Source organism: Salvelinus alpinus, chromosome 2 (assembly GCF_045679555.1).
Source record: "Salvelinus alpinus chromosome 2, SLU_Salpinus.1, whole genome shotgun sequence".
NCBI classification, from domain to species: domain Eukaryota; kingdom Metazoa; phylum Chordata; class Actinopteri; order Salmoniformes; family Salmonidae; genus Salvelinus; species Salvelinus alpinus.
The window spans coordinates 99,688,556-99,712,589 of NC_092087.1; the positions used below are offsets into that span (position 1 = coordinate 99,688,556).

General features: G+C 47.5%; 1 protein-coding gene across 2 annotated transcripts in view; it reads right to left on the bottom strand.

The window, feature by feature from the left end:
• LOC139545783 (axin-1-like) overlaps positions 1–19,660 on the bottom strand; it is a 61,950-nt gene extending 42,290 nt beyond the window's left edge. For both annotated transcript variants that reach the window (XM_071353968.1, XM_071353959.1), the window contains exon 1: positions 19,474–19,660. The gene's annotated coding sequence lies outside the window, so the exon portion shown is untranslated. The remainder of the gene's footprint in view (positions 1–19,473) is intronic.
• Between the last annotated feature and the right edge of the window lie 4,374 nt (positions 19,661–24,034).

Consider the following 24,034-nt stretch of genomic DNA (forward strand, 5'->3'; position numbering starts at 1 on the left):
ACTCCTAGTAGTTTGGTTTCTGACACTTCCTCAGTTGTCTAACTGCACTCCTGGTAGTTTGGTTTCTGACACTTCCTCAGTTGTCTAACTGCACTCCTAGTAGTTTGGTTTCTGACACTTCCTCAGTCGTCTAACTGCACTCCTAGTAGTTTGGTTTCTGTCACTTCCTCAGTTGTCTAACTGCACTCCTAGTAGTTTGGTTTCTGCCACTTCCTCAGTTGTCTAACTGCACTCCTAGTAGTTTGGTTTCTACCACTTCCTCAGTTGTCTAACTGCACTCCTAGTAGTTTGGTTCCTGACACTTCCTCAGTTTGTACTCCCCACATACTTAATTATATCCAATGCTGTGTTGGCCTTTTCTTAGTGGAACAGACCAACATAACTTTGGTTTTCTTGGTGTTTAAAACAAGTTTGTTCCGACAAACCCACTCCCTGATATTCTCCAAATCTCCTTGTAAAGCTTGCTGTACCTGTTGAACCGATTGTCTTGCTGTATAAATTGTAGTATTATCTGCAAATATAGTAGCTTGAGTTTCAGATAAGGCGTAAGGAAGGTCGTTGATATATATGAAATAAAGAATTGGACCAAGGCAGCTGCCCTGCGGTATTCCACAGTTTAAAGCATGAGAGGAAGAAAATTAGCCATTGATATAGGTGGGCTGTTTCCTGTCAGTTAGATATGACTTTACCCAATGCTACCTCCTTAAAACCACAACCAAACTCTATATAACTCTTCTGTAGTCCAGACCAGAGTCATATCTCTGTCTGTGTTGACTCTATATAACTAATCTGTAGACCAGACCAGAGTCATATCTCTGTCTGTGTAAACTCTATATAACTCTGCTGTAGACCAGACCAGAGTCATATCTCTGTCTGTGTAAACTCTATATAACTCTGCTGTAGTCCAGACCAGAGTCATATCTCTGTCTGTGTAAACTCTATATAACTCTGCTGTAGTCCAGACCAGAGTCATATCTCTGTCTGTGTAAACTCTATATTACTCTGCTGTAGACCAGACCAGAGTCATATCTCTGTCTGTGTAAACTCTATATAACTCTGCTGTAGTCCAGACCAGAGTCATATCTCTGTCTGTGTAAACTCTATATAACTATGCTGTAGTCCAGACCAGAGTCATATCTCTGTCTGTGTAAACTCTATATTTCTCTGCTGTAGACCAGACCAGAGTCATATCTCTGTCTGTGTAAATTCTATATAACTCTGCTGTAGTCCAGACCAGAGCCATATCTCTGTCTGTGTACTCTATATTTCTCTGCTGTAGACCAGACCAGAGTCATATCTCTGTCTGTGTAAACTCTATATAACTCTGCTGTAGACCAGACCAGAGTCATATCTCTGTCTGTGTAAACTCTATATAACTCTGCTGTAGTCCAGACCAGAGTCATATCTCTGTCTGTGTAAACTCTATATAACTCTGCTGTAGTCCAGACCAGAGTCATATCTCTGTCTGTGTAAACTCTATATAACTCTGCTGTAGACCAGACCAGAGTCATATCTCTGTCTGTGTAAACTCTATATAACTCTGCTGTAGTCCAGACCAGAGTCATATCTCTGTCTGTGTAAACTCTATATTTCTCTGCTGTAGACCAGACCAGAGTCATATCTCTGTCTGTGTAAACTTTATATAACTCTGCTGTAGTCCAGACCAGAGTCATATCTCTGTCTGTGTAAACTCTATATAACTAATCTGTAGACCAGACCAGAGTCATATCTCTGTCTGTGTAAACTCTATATAACTCTGCTGTAGTCCAGACCAGAGTCATATCTCCGTCTGTGTAAACTCTATATTTCTCTGCTGTAGACCAGACCAGAGTCATATCTCTGTCTGTGTAAACTCTATATAACTCTGCTGTAGTCCAGACCAGAGTCATATCTCTGTCTGTGTAAACTCTATATAACTAATCTGTAGACCAGACCAGAGTCATATCTCTGTCTGTGTAAACTCTATATAACTCTGCTGTAGTCCAGACCAGAGTCATATCTCTGTCTGTGTACTCTATATTTCTCTGCTGTAGACCAGACCAGAGTCATATCTCTGTCTCTGTCTGTTTGTTGGTGTTGTTTACCCTCCAGGTCTCTGTCTGTTGGTGTTGTTTACCCTCCAGGTCTCTGTCTGTCTGTTGGTGTTGTTTACCCTCCAGGTCTCTGTCTGTCTGTTGGTGTTGTTTATCCTCCAGGTCTCTGTCTGTCTGTTGGTGTTGTTTACCCTCCAGGTCTCTGTCTGTTGGTGTTGTTTACCCTCCAGGTCTCTGTCTGTTGGTGTTGTTTATCCTCCAGGTCTCTGTCTGTAGGTGTTGTTTATCCTCCAGGTCTCTGTCTGTTGGTGTTGTTTATCCTCCAGGTCTCTGTCTGTTGGTGTTGTTTACCCTCCAGGTCTCTGTCTGTTGGTGTTGTTTACCCTCCAGGTCTCTGTCTGTTGGTGTTGTTTACCCTCCAGGTCTCTGTCTGTTGGTGTTGTTTACCCTCCAGGTCTCTGTCTGTCTGTTGGTGTTGTTTATCCTCCAGGTCTCTGTCTGTAGGTGTTGTTTACCCTCCAGGTCTCTGTCTGTAGGTGTTGTTTACCCTCCAGGTCTCTGTCTGTTGGTGTTGTTTACCCTCCAGGTCTCTGTCTGTCTGTTGGTGTTGTTTATCCTCCAGGTCTCTGTCTGTTGGTGTTGTTTATCCTCCTGGTCTCTGTCTGTCTGTTGGTGTTGTTTATCCTCCAGGTCTCTGTCTGTTGGTGTTGTTTATCCTCCAGGTCTCTGTCTGTAGGTGTTGTTTACCCTCCAGGTCTCTGTCTGTCTGTTGGTGTTGTTTATCCTCCAGGTCTCTGTCTGTTGGTGTTGTTTATCCTCCAGGTCTCTGTCTGTCTGTTGGTGTTGTTTACCCTCCAGGTCTCTGTCTGTTGGTGTTGTTTATCCTCCAGGTCTCTGTCTGTAGGTGTTGTTTACCCTCCAGGTCTCTGTCTGTCTGTTGGTGTTGTTTATCCTCCAGGTCTCTGTCTGTTGGTGTTGTTTATCCTCCAGGTCTCTGTCTGTCTGTTGGTGTTGTTTACCCTCCAGGTCTCTGTCTGTTGGTGTTGTTTATCCTCCAGGTCTCTGTCTGTTGGTGTTGTTTACCATCCAGGTCTCTGTCTGTCTGTAGGTGTTGTTTATCCTCCAGGTCTCTGTCTGTTGGTGTTGTTTACCCTCCAGGTCTCTGTCTGTAGGTGTTGTTTATCCTCCAGGTCTCTGTCTGTTGGTGTTGTTTATCCTCCAGGTCTCTGTCTGTTGGTGTTGTTTATCCTCCAGGTCTCTGTCTGTCTGTAGGTGTTGTTTACCCTCCAGGTCTCTGTCTGTTGGTGTTGTTTATCCTCCAGGTCTCTGTCTGTTGGTGTTGTTTACCCTCCAGGTCTCTGTCTGTTGGTGTTGTTTATCCTCCAGGTCTCTGTCTGTAGGTGTTGTTTACCCTCCAGGTCTCTGTCTGTCTGTTGGTGTTGTTTATCCTCCAGGTCTCTGTCTGTTGGTGTTGTTTATCCTCCAGGTCTCTGTCTGTCTGTTGGTGTTGTTTACCCTCCAGGTCTCTGTCTGTAGGTGTTTATCCTCCAGGTCTCTGTCTGTCTGTTGGTGTTGTTTATCCTCCAGGTCTCTGTCTGTTGGTGTTGTTTATCCTCCAGGTCTCTGTCTGTCTGTTGGTGTTGTTTACCCTCCAGGTCTCTGTCTGTTGGTGTTGTTTATCCTCCAGGTCTCTGTCTGTTGGTGTTGTTTACCCTCCAGGTCTCTGTCTGTCTGTAGGTGTTGTTTATCCTCCAGGTCTCTGTCTGTTGGTGTTGTTTACCCTCCAGGTCTCTGTCTGTAGGTGTTGTTTATCCTCCAGGTCTCTGTCTGTTGGTGTTGTTTATCCTCCAGGTCTCTGTCTGTTGGTGTTGTTTATCCTCCAGGTCTCTGTCTGTTGGTGTTGTTTACCCTCCAGGTCTCTGTCTGTTGGTGTTGTTTATCCTCCAGGTCTCTGTCTGTTGGTGTTGTTTACCCTCCAGGTCTCTGTCTGTCTGTTGGTGTTGTTTATCCTCCAGGTCTCTGTCTGTCTGTAGGTGTTGTTTACCCTCCAGGTCTCTGTCTGTCTGTTGGTGTTGTTTATCCTCCAGGTCTCTGTCTGTCTGTAGGTGTTGTTTACCCTCCAGGTCTCTGTCTGTCTGTTGGTGTTGTTTATCCTCCAGGTCTCTGTCTGTCTGTTGGTGTTGTTTATCCTCCAGGTGTCTGTCTGTTGGTGTTGTTTATCCTCCAGGTCTCTGTCTGTGTTGTTTATCCTCCAGGTCTCTGTCTGTCTGTTGGTGTTGTTTACCCTCCAGGTCTCTGTCTGCTGGTGTTGTTTATCCTCCAGGTCTCTGTCTGTCTGTTGGTGTTGTTTACCCTCCAGGTCTCTGTCTGTAGGTGTTGTTTACCCTCCAGGTCTCTGTCTGTAGGTGTTGTTTATCCTCCAGGTCTCTGTCTGTCTGTTGGTGTTGTTTACCCTCCAGGTCTCTGTCTGTAGGTGTTGTTTATCCTCCAGGTCTCTGTCTGTAGGTGTTGTTTATCCTCCAGGTCTCTGTCTGTAGGTGTTGTTTACCCTCCAGTTCTCTGTCTGTCTGTTGGTGTTGTTTACCCTCCAGGTCTCTGTCTGTTGGTGTTGTTTATCCTCCAGGTCTCTGTCTGTTGGTGTTGTTTATCCTCCAGGTCTCTGTCTGTTGGTGTTGTTTATCCTCCAGGTCTCTGTCTGTAGGTGTTGTTTATCCTCCAGGTCTCTGTCTGTCTGTAGGTGTTGTTTATCCTCCAGGTCTCTGTCTGTTGGTGTTGTTTACCCTCCAGGTCTCTGTCTGTGTTGTTTATCCTCCAGGTCTCTGTCTGTAGGTGTTGTTTATCCTCCAGGTCTCTGTCTGTAGGTGTTGTTTATCCTCCAGGTCTCTGTCTGTTGGTGTTGTTTACCCTCCAGGTCTCTGTCTGTCTGTAGGTGTTGGTTACCCTCCAGGTCTCTGTCTGTCTGTTGGTGTTGTTTATCCTCCAGGTCTCTGTCTGTAGGTGTTGTTTACCCTCCAGGTCTCTGTCTGTTGGTGTTGTTTACCCTCCAGGTCTCTGTCTGTAGGTGTTGTTTACCCTCCAGGTCTCTGTCTGTCTGTTGGTGTTGTTTACCCTCCAGGTCTCTGTCTGTCTGTTGGTGTTGTTTATCCTCCAGGTCTCTGTCTGTAGGTGTTGTTTACCCTCCAGGTCTCTGTCTGTTGGTGTTGTTTACCCTCCAGGTCTCTGTCTGTTGGTGTTGTTTATCCTCCAGGTCTCTGTCTGTTGGTGTTGTTTATCCTCCAGGTCTCTGTCTGTAGGTGTTGTTTACCCTCCAGGTCTCTGTCTGTCTGTTGGTGTTGTTTATCCTCCAGGTCTCTGTCTGTAGGTGTTGTTTATCCTCCAGGTCTCTGTCTGTTGGTGTTGTTTACCCTCCAGGTCTCTGTCTGTCTGTAGGTGTTGTTTACCCTCCAGGTCTCTGTCTGTAGGTGTTGTTTATCCTCCAGGTCTCTGTCTGTTGGTGTTGTTTACCCTCCAGGTCTCTGTCTGTAGGTGTTGTTTATCCTCCAGGTCTCTGTCTGTAGGTGTTGTTTACCCTCCAGGTCTCTGTCTGTCTGTTGGTGTTGTTTACCCTCCAGGTCTCTGTCTGTCTGTAGGTGTTGTTTATCCTCCAGGTCTCTGTCTGTCTGTTGGTGTTGTTTATCCTCCAGGTCTCTGTCTGTAGGTGTTGTTTACCCTCCAGGTCTCTGTCTGTTGGTGTTGTTTACCCTCCAGGTCTCTGTCTGTTGGTGTTGTTTACCCTCCAGGTCTCTGTCTGTAGGTGTTGTTTATCCTCCAGGTCTCTGACTGTTGGTGTTGTTTATCCTCCAGGTCTCTGTCTGTTGGTGTTGTTTACCCTCCAGGTCTCTGTCTGTTGGTGTTGTTTACCCTCCAGGTCTCTGTCTGTAGGTGTTGTTTATCCTCCAGGTCTCTGTCTGTCTGTTGGTGTTGTTTATCCTCCAGGTCTCTGTCTGTTGGTGTTGTTTATCCTCCAGGTCTCTGTCTGTTGGTGTTGTTTATCCTCCAGGTCTCTGTCTGTTGGTGTTGTTTACCCTCCAGGTCTCTGTCTGTTGGTGTTGTTTACCCTCCAGGTCTCTGTCTGTTGGTGTTGTTTATCCTCCAGGTCTCTGTCTGTTGGTGTTGTTTATCCTCCAGGTCTCTGTCTGTTGGTGTTGTTTATCCTCCAGGTCTCTGTCTGTAGGTGTTGTTTATCCTCCAGGTCTCTGTCTGTTGGTGTTGTTTACCCTCCAGGTCTCTGTCTGTTGGTGTTGTTTATCCTCCAGGTCTCTGTCTGTCTGTTGGTGTTGTTTATCCTCCAGGTCTCTGTCTGTTTGTTGGTGTTGTTTACCCTCCAGGTCTCTGTCTGTTGGTGTTGTTTATCCTCCAGGTCTCTGTCTGTTGGTGTTGTTTATCCTCCAGGTCTCTGTCTGTCTGTTGGTGTTGTTTACCCTCCAGGTCTCTGTCTGTTGGTGTTGTTTACCCTCCAGGTCTCTGTCTGTCTGTTGGTGTTGTTTACCCTCCAGGTCTCTGTCTGTTGGTGTTGTTTATCCTCCAGGTCTCTGTCTGTCTGTTGGTGTTGTTTATCCTCCAGGTCTCTGTCTGTTGGTGTTGTTTACCCTCCAGGTCTCTGTCTGTCTGTTGGTGTTGTTTATCCTCCAGGTCTCTGTCTGTTGGTGTTGTTTATCCTCCAGGTCTCTGTCTGTTGGTGTTGTTTACCCTCCAGGTCTCTGTCTGTTGGTGTTGTTTATCCTCCAGGTCTCTGTCTGTTGGTGTTGTTTATCCTCCAGGTCTCTGTCTGTCTGTAGGTGTTGTTTATCCTCCAGGTCTCTGTCTGTCTGTTGGTGTTGTTTACCCTCCAGGTCTCTGTCTGTAGGTGTTGTTTATCCTCCAGGTCTCTGTCTGTAGGTGTTGTTTATCCTCCAGGTCTCTGTCTGTTGGTGTTGTTTACCCTCCAGGTCTCTGTCTGTAGGTGTTGTTTATCCTCCAGGTCTCTGTCTGTCTGTTGGTGTTGTTTACCCTCCAGGTCTCTGTCTGTTGGTGTTGTTTATCCTCCAGGTCTCTGTCTGTCTGTTGGTGTTGTTTACCCTCCAGGTCTCTGTCTGTTGGTGTTGTTTACCCTCCAGGTCTCTGTCTGTAGGTGTTGTTTACCCTCCAGGTCTCTGTCTGTTGGTGTTGTTTATCCTCCAGGTCTCTGTCTGTTGGTGTTGTTTATCCTCCAGGTCTCTGTCTGTCTGTTGGTGTTGTTTACCCTCCAGGTCTCTGTCTGTCTGTTGGTGTTGTTTATCCTCCAGGTGTCTGTCTGTTGGTGTTGTTTACCCTCCAGGTCTCTGTCTGTCTGTTGGTGTTGTTTATCCTCCAGGTCTCTGTCTGTCTGTTGGTGTTGTTTATCCTCCAGGTCTCTGTCTGTTGGTGTTGTTTACCCTCCAGGTCTCTGTCTGTTGGTGTTGTTTACCCTCCAGGTCTCTGTCTGTCGGTGTTGTTTACCCTCCAGGTCTCTGTCTGTCTGTTGGTGTTGTTTACCCTCCAGGTCTCTGTCTGTAGGTGTTGTTTACCCTCCAGGTCTCTGTCTGTTGGTGTTGTTTATCCTCCAGGTCTCTGTCTGTAGGTGTTGTTTACCCTCCAGGTCTCTGTCTGTTGGTGTTGTTTACCCTCCAGGTCTCTGTCTGTCTGTAGGTGTTGTTTATCCTCCAGGTCTCTGTCTGTTGGTGTTGTTTACCCTCCAGGTCTCTGTCTGTTGGTGTTGTTTATCCTCCAGGTCTCTGTCTGTTGGTGTTGTTTACCCTCCAGGTCTCTGTCTGTCTGTAGGTGTTGTTTATCCTCCAGGTCTCTGTCTGTTGGTGTTGTTTACCCTCCAGGTCTCTGTCTGTAGGTGTTGTTTACCCTCCAAGTCTCTGTCTGTTGGTGTTGTTTACCCTCCAGGTCTCTGTCTGTCTGTTGGTGTTGTTTACCCTCCAGGTCTCTGTCTGTTGGTGTTGTTTATCCTCCAGGTCTCTGTCTGTCTGTAGGTGTTGTTTACCCTCCAGGTCTCTGTCTGTCTGTTGGTGTTGTTTATCCTCCAGGTCTCTGTCTGTAGGTGTTGTTTACCCTCCAGGTCTCTGTCTGTTGGTGTTGTTTACCCTCCAGGTCTCTGTCTGTCGGTGTTGTTTACCCTCCAGGTCTCTGTCTGTTGGTGTTGTTTATCCTCCAGGTCTCTGTCTGTTGGTGTTGTTTACCCTCCAGGTCTCTGTCTGTTGGTGTTGTTTATCCTCCAGGTCTCTGTCTGTTGGTGTTGTTTACCCTCCAGGTCTCTGTCTGTTGGTGTTGTTTATCCTCCAGGTCTCTGTCTGTCTGTAGGTGTTGTTTATCCTCCAGGTCTCTGTCTGTAGGTGTTGTTTATCCTCCAGGTCTCTGTCTGTAGGTGTTGTTTATCCTCCAGGTCTCTGTCTGTAGGTGTTGTTTACCCTCCAGGTCTCTGTCTGTAGGTGTTGTTTACCCTCCAGGTCTCTGTCTGTCTGTTGGTGTTGTTTATCCTCCAGGTCTCTGTCTGTTGGTGTTGTTTACCCTCCAGGTCTCTGTCCTCCTCTCAGCGTAGGAGGCTACATGGCTGGCATGTCAAACATATCACCATCACTACAGATTTAACGTATCGCTATGCGTACACAGTACACAGTACACACACAGTACACACACACAGAACACAGTACACACACACTCTCACACGCACACATTACACGCACACACACAGTACACACACACACGCAAACACACACAGTACACACACACGCACACATTACACGCACACACACAGTACACAAACACACATACAGTACACATGTACACACAGTACACACACACACAGTACACACATACGCACGCACACACGCACAGTACACACATTGACACACACTCCCCCAGTCCCCAGGGTGGAGCCAGTAGAGTATCAGGATAGAGAGAGTAGATGATCAGTCTGACCTTTATCATATCTACTGGGGCATGTTGCTACTTATTAATCACTAATGACCCTACTGGGGCTGGGGCTGGGACTGGGAGTGTGTGTGTGTGTGTGTGTGTGTGTGTGTGTGTGTGTGTGTGTGTGTGTGTGTGTGTGTGTGTGTGTGTGTGTGTGTGTGTGTGTGTGTGTGTGTGTGTGTGTGTGTGTGTGTGTGTGTGTGTGTGTGTGTGTGTGTGCGTGCGTGCGTGCGTGCGTGCGTGCGTGCGTGCGTGCGTGCGTGCGTGCGTGCGTGCGTGTCCTAAGGGAACTTCGGTTGAGCCCTCAGCTGAACAAAAGGTCACCTCACTGGGGAGGCAAAGACACAACTGCCCCTCCCCCCTCCCTCCCCTGTTCCTTAAGGATGTGAATGTGTGTGTGTGTGTTTAATCCACTTGCTGCCCCCTCAACCCTCCCACCACCTCTTCTGCTCTGCATGTAACCTCACCCACACACACACACCCACCCACACACACACTCTCTCGCTCTGCCATTGTCTTGTGTACTCTCTCGCTCTGCCATCGTCTTGTGTAATCTCTCCGGTGTAATAATGTCTATGGTTGGGAGTTGTTTTAGAGCTGCTGCGTGTGATCAGGTGGACGACATGATGGTGATTACATAAAGCAATAAAATACATTCTACAACACACCTGCTGAGCTCAAGGAATGGGTCGACCACACACACACCTGCTGAGCTCAAGGAATGGGTCGACCACACACACACGGGCACACACACACGGGCACACACCCACGGGCACGTACACACACACGGACACACACACGGACACACACCCACGGGCACACACACACATGTACACACACACACACTATAATAACCAAGACAGATAACAATCACAATATAGACCCACATATCCCAGACAGTCTGGCGCTACGTGTGTGTGTGTGTGTGTGTGTGTGTGTGTGTGTGTGTGTGTGTGTGTGTGTGTGTGTGTGTGTGTGTGTGTGTGTGTGTGTGTGTGTGTGTGTGTGTGTGTGTGTGTGTGTGTGTGTGTGTGTGTGTGTGTGTGTGTGTGTGTGTGTGTGTGTGGTATTGTATAAACTGACTCAAGGACAGTTCCTTTGTCATAAAGACTGGCTCGGTAACCGTGGCGACTTCGGGATACGTGACGTGACCCATGGATTGCGATTGCCGTGAGAGATGATGCTGAACAATCTATGTGGTCATTGTCTCCTCCTTACGATCAAAGGCCTTGACTAGGGTCCAGTAAGACTATTGAGATACACCCTTTATATCTGTGGGTCCTAGACTAGGTTCTAGTCATGACTATTGAGATACACCCTTTATATCTGTGGGTCCTAGACTAGGGTCCAGTCAAGACTATTGAGATACACCCTTTATATCTGTGGGTCCTAGACTAGGTTCTAGTCATGACTATTGAGATACACCCTTTATATCTGTGGGTCCTAGACTAGGGTCCAGTCAGACTATTGAAATACACCCTTTATATCTGTGGATCCTAGACTAGGGACCAGTCAAGATTAATGAGATACACCCTTTATATCTGTGGATCCTAGACTAGTAAAACTATTGACAAAACAATGTTTAGCTACCCAGGACAGGGCTAAGAATAGCCCATATTAATATGTTTACCCTTAGAAATAAGGTTAATGAATTCAATAACTTGCTAATATCGGATAACATTCATATACTGGCCATGTGGAACTGACTTAGATCATTATGTTGATGATACAGCAGTAGCAATACAGGGATACAATGTACCATCTACAGAGAAGACAGGAATGCCTATGGCGGAGGTGTAGTTGTTTATATTCAGAGACAACAGCTACTACTTCCTGTTAAGCTTAAAGAGCATCTCATGTCCAAATGCTGTTGAAGAAATACGGCTACAGGTTCACCTGCCTCGACTAAACTCTTCTTTTGGGGTGCTGCTATAGGCCAAGTGCCAACAGTCAGTGTGTGGATAATATGTGTGCAATGCTTGATATAGTGTGTGTGATGTTAACAGAGAGGTCTGTTTTCTGGGTGACCTGAACAGTGACTGGTTAGCAGCTAGCTGTTCTCTCAAGAGGAATCTTCTAACTGTGACTAATGCCTGTAATGTAACCCAGGTTATCACTCAGCCAACTAGAGTGTGTACCAATAGTGTTGGATCTGTGACATGCACTTGTATCGGTCATACAGTCACTAATGCTGAAGAGCTTTGCTCCAAACTAATATTAAGTTCCCATTGGCTGTAGTGACCATAACATTTAGTCAATAACATGGAAAGTGCCAAAGGTTGGGTCTAAAGTAAATTCATAAGAGATCATATGATGTGTTTTCTCAGGACTCTGTTGTTGAAGATGTAAACATGTACATGTTGGTCTGATGTGTTTTCTCAGGACTCTGTTGTTGTACATGTAAACATGTACATGTTGGTCTGATGTGTTTTCTCAGGACTCTGTTGTTGAACATGTAAACATGTTGGTCTGATGTGTTTGAGGAAGTGAATCCAGATGCAGCACTGGAAATATTTGTATTATTAAAATTATTAATGCCAATTGTTAATACCTTAACTGTTAGAACCCTGTTGGAACCCTGTTGGAACCCTGTGAGAACTGTTAGAACCCTGTTAGAACCCTGAGAGAACTATTAGAACCCTGTTAGAACCATGTTAGAACCCTGTTAGAACTGTTCGAACCCTGTTAGAACCCTGTGAGAACTGTTAGAACCCTGTTAGAACTGTTAGAACCCTGTTAGAACCATGTTAGAACTGTTAGAACCCTGTTAGAACCATGTTAGAACCCTGTTAGAACTGTTAGAACCCTGTTAAAACCCTGTTAGAACCCTGTTAGCTTGATGAGGAATTGAAACATTTTATGGTTCAAAGACATGATGCCTTGCCCTTAACAAAGCAGCACGCCTTGCCCTTAACAAAGCAGCACGCCTTGCCCTTACCAAGCACCACGCCTTGCCCTTAACAAAGCAGCACGCCTTGCCCTTAACAAAGCAGCACGCCTTGACATTAACGAAGCAGCACGCCTTGACATTAACAAAGCAGCACGCCTTGCCCTTAACAAAGCAGCACGCCTTGCCCTTAACAAAGCAGCACGCCTTGCCCTTAACAAAGCAGCACGCCTTGCCCTTAACAAAGCAGCACGCCTTGACATTAACAAAGCAGCACGCCTTGACATTAACAAAGCAGCACGCCTTGCCCTTAACAAAGCAGCACGCCTTGCCCTTAACAAAGCAGCACGCCTTGCCCTTAACAAAGCAGCACGCCTTGCCCTTAACAAAGCAGCACGCCTTGCCCTTAACAAAGCAGCACGCCTTGCCCTTAACAAAGCAGCACGCCTTGACATTAACAAAGCAGCACGCCTTGCCCTTAACAAAGCAGCACGCCTTGACATTAACAAAGCAGCACGCCTTGACATTAACAAAGCAGCACGCCTTGCCCTTAACAAAGCAGCACGCCTTGCCCTTAACAAAGCAGCACGCCTTGCCCTTAACAAAGCAGCACGCCTTGCCCTTAACAAAGCAGCACGCCTTGCCCTTAACAAAGCAGCACGCCTTGCCCTTAACAAAGCAGCACGCCTTGCCCTTAACAAAGCAGCACGCCTTGACATTAACAAAGCAGCACGCCTCGACATTAACAAAGCAGCACGCCTCGCCCTTAACAAAGCAGCACGCCTCGCCCTTAACAAAGCAGCACGCCTCGCCCTTAACAAAGCAGCACGCCTCGCCCTTAACAAAGCAGCACGCCTTGCCCTTAACAAAGCAGCACGCCTTGCCCTTAACAAAGCAGCACGCCTTGCCCTTAACAAAGCAGCACGCCTTGCCCTTAACAAAGCAGCACGCCTTGCCCTTAACCAAGCAGCACACCTTGCCCTTAACAAAGCAGCACGCCTTGCCCTTAACAAAGCAGCACGCCTTGCCCTTAACAAAGCAGCACGCCTTGCCCTTAACAAAGCAGCACGCCTTGACATTAACAAAGCAGCACGCCTTGACATTAACAAAGCAGCACGCCTTGCCCTTAACAAAGCAGCACGCCTTGCCCTTAACAAAGCAGCACGCCTTGCCCTTAACAAAGCAGCACGCCTTGCCCTTAACAAAGCAGCACGCCTTGACATTAACAAAGCAGCACGCCTTGCCCTTAACAAAGCAGCACGCCTTGACATTAACAAAGCAGCACGCCTTGACATTAACAAAGCAGCACGCCTTGCCCTTAACAAAGCAGCACGCCTTAACCTTAACAAAGCAGCACGCCTTGCCCTTAACAAAGCAGCACGCCTTGCCCTTAACAAAGCAGCACGCCTTGCCCTTAACAAAGCAGCACGCCTTGCCCTTAACAAAGCAGCACGCCTTGACATTAACAAAGCAGCACGCCTCGACATTAACAAAGCAGCACGCCTCGCCCTTAACAAAGCAGCACGCCTCGCCCTTAACAAAGCAGCACGCCTCGCCCTTAACAAAGCAGCACGCCTCGCCCTTAACAAAGCAGCACGCCTCGCCCTTAACAAAGCAGCACGCCTCGCCCTTAACAAAGCAGCACGCCTCGCCCTTAACAAAGCAGCACGCCTTGCCCTTAACAAAGCAGCACGCCTTGCCCTTAACCAAGCAGCACACCTTGCCCTTAACAAAGCAGCACGCCTTGCCCTTAACAAAGCAGCACGCCTTGCCCTTAACAAAGCAGCACGCCTTGCCCTTAACAAAGCAGCACGCCTTGACATTAACAAAGCAGCACGCCTTGACCTTAACAAAGCAGCACGCCTTGCCCTTAACAAAGCAGCACGCCTTGCCCTTAACAAAGCAGCACGCCTTGCCCTTAACAAAGCAGCACGCCTTGCCCTTAACCAAGCAGCACGCCTTGCCCTTAACAAAGCAGCACGCCTTGCCCTTAACAAAGCAGCACGCCTTGCCCTTAACAAAGCAGCACTCCTTAACAAAGCAGCACGCCTTGCCCTTAACCAAGCAGCACGCCTTGCCCTTAACAAAGCAGCACGCCTTGCCCTTAACAAAGCAGCACGCCTTGCCCTTAACAAAGCAGCACACCTTGCCCTTACCAAAGCAGCACGCCTTGCCCTTAACAAAGCAGCACGCCTTGCCCTTAACAAAGCAGCACGCCTTGACATTAACAAAGCAGCACGCCTTGCCCTCAACAAAGCAGCACGCCTTGCCCTTAACAAAGCAGCACGCCTTGCCCTTAACCAAGCAGCACACCTTGCCCTTAACAAGCAGCACACCTTGCCCTTAACAAAGCAGCACGCCTTGCCCTTAACAAAGCAGCACACCTTGCCCTTAACTGCACATCCAGAACTAACATGAACAACGTGTATGCCAGTCTTTCCTGGTTGAGGGTTGACCAGAGATGTACTGCTTCTCTTCTAGTTATGATAAATATTACTGTGGCGAAAATTCCAAATTGTCTGCATAATCAAATCACATTCAGCTCACACACCCATACATACCCCACAAGACATGCCACCAGGGTTCTCTTCAGACACCCATACATACCCCACAAGACATGCCACCAGGGGTCTCTTCAGACACCCATACATACCCCACAAGACATGCCACCAGGAGGTCTCTTCAGACACCCATACATACCCCACAAGACATGCCACCAGGGGTCTCTTCAGACACCCATACATACCCCACAAGACATGCCACCAGGGGTCTCTTCAGACACCCATACATACCCCACAAGACATGCCACCAGGGGTCTCTTCAGACACCCATACATACCCCACAAGACATGCCACCAGGGGGTCTCTTCAGACACCCATACATACCCCACAAGACATGCCACCAGGGTTCTCTTCAGACACCCATACATACCCCACAAGACATGCCACCAGGGGGTCTCTTCAGACACCCATACATACCCCACAAGACATGCCATCAGGGGTCTCTTCAGACACCCATACATACCCCACAAGACATGCCACCAGGGGTCTCTTCAGACACCCATACATACCCCACAAGACATGCCACCAGGGGTCTCTTCAGACACCCATACATACCCCACAAGACATGCCACCAGGGGGTCTCTTCAGACACCCATACATACCCCACAAGACATGCCACCAGGGGGTCTCTTCAGACACCCATACATACCCCACAAGACATGCCACCAGGGGTCTCTTCAGACACCCATACATACCCCACAAGACATGCCACCAGGGGGTCTCTTCAGACACCCATACATACCCCACAAGACATGCCACCAGGGGTCTCTTCACACACCCATACATACCCCACAAGACATGCCACCAGGGGTCTCTTCAGACACCCATACATACCCCACAAGACATGCCACCAGGGGTCTCTTCAGGCACCCATACATACCCCACAAGACATGCCACCAGGGGGTCTCTTCAGACACCCATACATACCCCACAAGACATGCCACCAGGGGGTCTCTTCAGACACCCATACATACCCCACAAGACATGCCACCAGGGGTCTCTTCACACACCCATACATACCCCACAAGACATGCCACCAGGGGGTCTCTTCAGACACCCATACATACCCCACAAGACATGCCACCAGGGGTCTCTTCACACACCCATACATACCCCACAAGACATGCCACCAGGGGTCTCTTCAGACACCCATACATACCCCACAAGACATGCCACCAGGGGTCTCTTCAGACACCCATACATACCCCACAAGACATGCCACCAGGGGTCTCTTCCCACACCCATACATACCCCACAAGACATGCCATCAGGGGACTCTTCACACACCCATACATACCCCACAAGGCATGCCACCAGGGGGTCTCTTCAGGCACCCATACATACCCCACAAGACATGCCACCAGGGGTCTCTTCCCAAGTCCAAAACGGGGAAGGCGAGGGGACACACACACAGACACACACATCATTTTTTGTTGTTGTTGTTGTATTGTATATCGTTGTATTTTAATTTTGTGGGACTGTCCTTGTCTATCAGTGTATCAGTGTTTTGTCACTCGTCATGTTTTTTTGTGGACCCCATGAAGAGTAGCTGATGCTTCTGCAGAAACTAATGGGGGGTCCAAATTAACAAATAGATACATCCTTTGTCTGTGTGTCCTAGACTAGGGACCAGTAAGACTATTGAGATACACCCTTTGTCTTGTGTGTCCTAGACTAGGGACCAGTAAGACTATTGAGATACACCCTTTGTCTTGTGTGTCCTAGGCGAGTGTCTAGTCAAGAGTATTGAGATACACCCTTTGTCTTGTGTGTCCTAGGCGAGTGTCTAGTCAAGAGTATTGAGATACACCCTTTGTCTGTGTGTCCTGGTCTAGGGGTCCTTTGTTGCAGCTGCCATGGCGGATTTAAGCGTCCGCACGGGCCTGACTGAAACAGGCTTACCTCCTCTCACACAAAGAGCCATTTAAATGCTGAAAGGACGAGTGAAATCTTCATTATATACCTCCCGGAGAAAGAGAGAGGAACCTCGTGGCTCAGAGGACATATGGCCTGCGTCCCAAATGGCACCCTCTTCCCAATACACTGAGTGGACAAATAATTAGGAACACCTGCTCTTTCCATGACATAGACTGACCAGGTGAAAGCTATGATCCCTTATTGATGTCGCCTGTTAAATCCACTTCAGTCAGTGTAGATGAAGAGGGAGGAGACGGGTTAAAGAAGGATTTTTTTAAGACGAGACATGGATTGTGTATGTGTGCCATTGAATGGGAAGGACAAAAGATTTAAGTGCCTTTGAACGGGGTACCGGTTTGAGTGTGTCAAGAACTGCCACGCTGCTGGGTTATTCACGCTCAAGAATGTATCAAGAATGGTCCACTACCCGAAGGACATCCAGCCAACTTGATGCAACTGTAGGAAGCATTGGAGTCAACATGGGCCAGCATCCCTGCGGAAACGCTTTCGACACCTTGTAGAGTCCATGCCCAGACGACTTGAGGCTGTTCTGAGGGCAAAGGGGGCTGTGCAACTCAATATTAGGAAGTTGTTCCTAATGTTTTGTACACTCAGTGTGTAGCGCACAATTTTTGACCAGAGCCAATATTGTAGTAGTGCACTACGTAGGGAATAAGGCACCATTTGGGACGCAGGCATGGAGGACGGCTGTTTGGAGAGGGTTGGTTCGTAGCTAAACAGCCATGGAGGACGGCTGTTTGGAGAGGGTTGGGTCGTAGCTAAACAGCCATGGAGGACGGCTGTTTGGAGAGGGTTGGTTCGTAGCTAAACAGCCATGGAGGAAGGCTGTTTGGAGAGGGTTGGTTCGTAGCTAAACAGCCATGGAGGAAGGCTGTTTGGAGAGGGTTGGGTCGTAGCTAAACAGCCATGGAGGAAGGCTGTTTGGAGAGGGTTGGTTCGTAGCTAAACAGCCATGGAGGAAGGCTGTTTGGAGAGGGTTGGGTCGTAGCTAAACAGCCATGGAGGAAGGCTGTTTGGAGAGGGTTGGTCCGTAGCTAAACAGCCATGGAGGAAGGCTGTTTGGAGTGGGTTGGTTCGTAGCTAAACAGCCATGGAGGACGGCTGTTTGGAGAGGGTTGGGTCGTAGCTAAACACCCATGGAGGAAGGCTGTTTGGAGAGGGTTGGGTCGTAGCTAAACAGCCATGGAGGACGGCTGTTTGGAGAGGGTTGGTTCGTAGCTAAACAGCCATGGAGGATGGCTGTTTGGAGAGGGTTGGTTCGTAGCTAAACAGCCATGGAGGAAGGCTGTTTGGAGAGGGTTGGTTAGTAGCTAAACAGCCATGGAGGAAGGCTGTTTGGAGAGGGTTGGTCCGTAGCTAAACAGCCATGGAGGAAGGCTGTTTGGAGAGGGTTGGGTCATAGCTAAACAGCCATGGAGGACGGCTGTTTGGAGAGGGTTGGGTCGTAGCTAAACAGCCATGGAGGACGGCTGTTTGGAGAGGGTTGGTTCGTAGCTAAACAGCCATGGAGGACGGCTGTTTGGAGAGAGTTGGGTCATAGCTAAACAGCCATGGAGGATGGCTGTTTGGAGAGAGTTGGTTCGTAGCTAAACAGCCATGGAGGACGGCTGTTTGGAGAGGGTTGGTTCGTAGCTAAACAGTCCACAATATGTGTTAAGAGTCACGAAGCATCAAACTAAGGAGACGAGCACGACTTGTTGGTTTATGGTCTTGAGATAGTAGAATAGTAGCTATCATCCGTATTCCGTGGGTTCTATAGCAGCTATCATCCTTATTCCGTGGGTTCTATAGTAGCTATCATCCGTATTCCGTGGGTTCTATAGTAGCTATCATTCGTATTCCATGGGTTCTATAGTAGCTATCATCCGTATTCCGTGGGTTCTATAGCAGCTATCATCCTTATTCCGTGGGTTCTATAGTAGCTATCATCCGTATTCCGTGGGTTCTATAGTAGCTATCATCCGTATTCCGTGGGTTCTATAGTAGCTATCATCCGTATTCCGTGGGTTCTATAGCACACAGACAACAGCTAATGATAGAAAGGCTGAGATCTGTCTCTTCTCAGAGCTCCACACAGGCTCATTACCGAGTAATAACCAGAAAAAGAAGAAAAAAAACAGAAAGAAAAAAAGCCTAGTAACCACAACGTCTGAGAGGTGTATAAACCCATTCATTCATCCCCTGTTCTTTTTCAGCCCGGCTTGGGCCCTTAAAGAGGACTGTCAGCATGGCTGCCATGGCTTCCTACTGATGTGTATTGAGACAGTGTGAATATAGAGAGACCAAGATGGCCTCCTCCTGCAAGGCTGGATTAGCTACACTGGATTAAAAGATTTACCTCCTGCTGCTTATTCAAATATTGTTTCACGTATTGTCATCAACAGTCATAGAGACTCTACCTACTGCCCAGTAGAGAAAACAAGAACTCTACATTTAAACCTAGTTTAGACATGGGAAAGATTTCCCCTCTATAACAGTCTACAAAGGAGTTGTATTTGATTGGGGAATGAGAATGTGGAATCGGAACGTTGTGGGTTAGTAAAACAATGGTGGAGAGTTCTGAGGCATTCCGCAGCCAACGAAGAGCGGATGGTGTGGAAGGAGATGGAGGCTAGAGATGAATGGACGGAAGGATGGGATGAAAGGGGATGGAGGGTAGAAATGGAGCAGGATGGAGCAGGATGGAGCAGGACGGAGCAGGACGGAGCAGGACGGAGCAGGATGGGGAGATAAAACCCCAGCAAGGAGAAGATGTAAATAAATGCGTCAGGGAAAGCGTGTGGTGATCTTTGCTACGAGGTCTTTTTCCTGGAGACTCTCCCAGCAGTCAAACCAATTGATGTGGTTCCTTTGATGTCGATAAAGGGCTTCTGCAGGGACATAAGGACCAGGATGAAAGGAGCGAAAGAAAGAGAAGAAAAAAATAACTGTTATTAGATTAGAAGACGAACACGACAACAAACGGGTTGGACGACGACGACGCCGCCGCCGCGGGGAGATGTTACGGCACAACGGGCTTTGTTGTTTGGAGGATCCGTTGGCATACGGGAGGTGGGAGGGCGGTGGCAGTAATACGGTAAATGGTGATTCTTACCGTGGCGATGATGTGGCGGGGGTCGGTGGTGGTCGTGTCGGGGTGTCAGGCCGGTCGTCGTCCCGTTGTAACGGACACGGTTCTGGTACTCCGCAGGACGATCTGTTAATCTGGACTCCCGTTGGCGTCCCGCAGTGGAATCTGTCGCCATCTTTGTGTCGTTGTCTTGGTTATCAGCCCTTCTCTTTCTCTCTCCTCCTCTCTTTCTCATCCCACCCCTCCCTCCCCTCCCTCTCTTGTTTCCGTGTTGTGATGTCATCACGCTGCAGCGATATGGAGGAGCAACGAAGGCCTTCTCCGTTCTGCAGGGGGGCCCCGCCACCAACACACACACCCGACAGACCCTCAGTAGAAAGGACGTCAGACTGACAGAAGACCCCCTGCTGGGCTTGCCCTGTGTTTGATGTTGTATTTAACAGCTTCATTCATATCTCTCTCTCTCTCTTACTCTCTCTCTCTCGCCCCCCTCTCTCTTTCACCCCCACTTCCTCTCTCCTCTCTCTCTCTCTTTCTCGCCCCCTCTCTCCTCCCTCTCTCCTCTCTCTCTCTATGTTCAATACCTTCTCAAATCCTGTTAATGCTGCATGGTGCAGTGTGGACTCGTGTGTGTGTGTGTGTGTGTGTGTGTGTGTGTGTGTGTGTGTGTGTGTGTGTGTGTGTGTGTGTGTGTGTGTGTGTGTGTGTGTGTGTGTGTGTGTGTGTGTGTGTGTGTGTGTGTGTGTGTGTGTGTGTGTGTGTGTGTGTGTGTTGGAGAGCCCTTCTGTCTAGATCATCAACCAGCTGCTTCTCTTTGAAGTCTTCATATATAATCACTATTCATGTTCCTCCTTTCAACATTTGTTTATCCCTTTTGAGTTGTGTTGACATGCTATCTGTGTGTGTGTGTGTGTGTGTGGTGTGTGTGGTGTGTGGTGTGTGTGTGGTGTGCGTGCGTGCGTGCGTGCGTGCGTGCGTGTGTGTGGTGTGTGTGTGTGTGTGTGTGTGTGTGTGTGTGTGTGTGTGTGTGTGTGTGTGTGTGGGACATATCTCAATACTCTGAATCAGACATGATGGGACATATCTCAATACTCTGAATCAGACATGATGGGACATATCTCAATACTCTGAATCAGACATGATGGGACATATCTCAATACTCTGAATCAGACATGATGGGACATATCTCAATACTCTGAATCAGACATGATGGGACATATCTCAATACTCTGAATCAGACATGATGGGACATATCTCAATACTCTGAATCAGACATGATGGTGCATATCTCAATACTCTGAATCAGACATGATGGGACATATCTCAATACTCTGAATCAGACATGATGGGACATATCTCAATACTCTGATTCAAACATGATGGGACATATCTCAATACTCTGAATCAGACATGGTGGGACATATCTCAATACTCTGAATCAAACATGATGGGACATATCTCAATACTCTGAATCAGACATAATGGGACATATCTCAATACTCTGAATCAGACATGATGGGACATATCTCAATACTCTGAATCAGACATGATGGGACATATCTCAATACTCTGAATCAGACATGATGGGACATATCTCAATACTCTGAATCAGACATGATGGGACATATCTCAATACTCTGAATCAGACATGATGGGACATATCTCAATACTCTGAATCAGACATGGGGCTTATCTCAATACTCTGAATCAGACATGATGGGACATATCTCAATACTCTGAATCAGACATGATGGGACATATCTCAATACTCTGAATCAGACATGGGGCATATCTCAATACTCTGAATCAGACATGATGGGGCATATCTCAATACTCTGAATCAGACATGATGGGGCATATCTCAATACTCTGAATCAGACATGATGGGGCATATCTCAATACTCTGAATCAGACATGGGGCATATCTCAATACTCTGAATCAGACATGATGGGGCATATCTCAATACTCTGAATCAGACATGATGGGACATATCTCAATACTCTGCATCAGACATGATGGGACATATCTCAATACTCTGAATCAGACATGGGGCATATCTCAATACTCTGAATCAGACATGATGGGGCATATCTCAATACTCTGAATCAGACATGATGGGACATATCTCAATACTCTGAATCAGACATGGGACATATCTCAATACTCTGAATCAGACATGATGGGGCATATCTCAATACTCTGAATCAGACATGATGGGACATATCTCAATACTCTGAAGTAGACATGATGGGGCATATCTCAATACTCTGAATCAGACATGATGGGACATATCTCAATACTCTGAAGCAGACATGATGGGGCATATCTCAATACTCTGAAGCAGCTTCCTCGCCTCTTTTACTTCTTCCTGTCTCTTTCTTTCTCTCTCCACAGTTCACACCACAACATACTAGTCCTCCTCAATCTCCCCTCCCGTCCTCTCGCCCTCTCCCCTCCTCTCCTCTCCCCTCATCCCCTCCTCTCCCCTCATCCCCTCCTCTCCTCTCATCCCCTCCTCTCCTCTCGCCCTCTCCTCCCCTCTCCCCTCATCCCCTCATCCCCTCCTCTCCTCTCGCCCTCTCCCCTCCTCTCTCCTCTCCCCCTCTCTCCCCTCCTCTCTCGTCATCCCCTCCCCTCCTCCTCTCCTCTGCCCTCATCCCCTCCCCCTCCTCAGACATTACCATTTTAATGTGTCTGCTGTTTTGGAGCCCACCTGTCCTCCAGAGTACAGTTAGTCATGTGACCTCTGTAGTGGTATGGTAATCAGCCATGTAGAACCACCGACAGCAGAACAACAAAGAACTGGATCGCTGTTGTCAAGGTCATATAGTCCAGACCGACAGCAGAACAACAATGAACTGGATCGCTGTTGTCAAGGTCATATAGTCCAGAACAACAATGAACTGGATCACTGTTGTCAAGGTCATATAGTCCAGACCGACAGCAGAACAACAATGAACTGGATCGCTGTTGTCAAGGTCATATAGTCCAGAACAACAATGAACTGGATCACTGTTGTCAAGGTCATATAGTCCAGACCGACAGCAGAACAACAATGAACTGGAACACTGTTGTCAAGGTCATATAGTCCAGACCGACAGCAGAACAACAATGAACTGGAACACTGTTGTCAAGGTCATATAGTCCAGAACAACAATGAACTGGATCACTGTTGTCATGGTCATATAGTCCAGACCGACAGCAGAACAACAATGAACTGGATCACTGTTGTCAAGGTCATATAGTCCAGACCGACAGCAGAACAACAAAGAACTGGAACACTGTTGTCAAGGTCATATAGTCCAGACCGACAGCAGAACAACAAACAACTGGATCACTGTTGTCAAGGTCATATAGTCCAGACCGACAGCAGAACAACAATGAACTGGATCACTGTTGTCAAGGTCATATAGTCCAGAACAACAATGAACTGGATCACTGTTGTCAAGGTCATATAGTCCAGACCGACAGCAGAACAACAATGAACTGGATCGCTGTTGTCAAGGTCATATAGTCCAGACCGACAGCAGAACAACAATGAACTGGATCGCTGTTGTCAAGGTCATATAGTCCAGACCGACAACAGAACAACAATGAACTGGAACACTGTTGTCAAGGTCATATAGTCCAGACCGACAGCAGAACAACAATGAACTGGATCACTGTTGTCAAGGTCATATAGTCCAGACCGACAGCAGAACAACAATGAACTGGATCACTGTTGTCAAGGTCATATAGTCCAGAACAACAATGAACTGGATCACTGTTGTCAAGGTCATATAGTCCAGACCGACAGCAGAACAACAATGAACTGGATCACTGTTGTCAAGGTCATATAGTCCAGAACAACAATGAACTGGAACACTGTTGTCAAGGTCATATAGTCCAGACCGACAGCAGAACAACAATGAACTGGAACACTGTTGTCAAGGTCATATAGTCCAGACCGACAGCAGAACAACAATGAACTGGAACACTGTTGTCAAGGTCATATAGTCCAGACCAGAGTATCTCTCTCTCTCTTTCTCCATCTGTCTCCTCCTTTCCTCCTCTTCTCTCACTTTGTCTCTTTAATTCATACTGCTCTCTCTCTCTCTCTTTCTCCATGTCTCCTCCTTTCCTCCTCTTCTCTCACTTTGTCTCTTTAATTCATACTGCTCTCTCTCTCTTTCTCCATCTGTCTCCTCCTTTCCTCCTCTTCTCTCACTTTGTCTCTTTAATTCATACTGCTCTCTCTCTCTCTTTCTCCATCTGTCTCCTCCTTTCCTTCTCTTCTCTCACTTTGTCTCTTTAATTCATACTGCTCTCTCTCTCTCTCCATCTGTCTCCTCCTTTCCTCCTCTTCTCTCACTTTGTCTCTTTAATTCATACTGCTCTCTCTCTCTCTCTTTCTCCATCTGTCTCCTTTCCTTCTCTTCTCTCACTTTGTCTCTTTAATTCATACTGCTCTCTCTCTCTTTCTCCATGTCTCCTCCTTTCCTCCTCTTCTCTCACTTTGTCTCTTTAATTCATACTGCTCTCTCTCTCTCTCTTTCTCCATCTGTCTCCTCCTTTCCTCCTCTTCTCTCACTTTGTCTCTTTAAT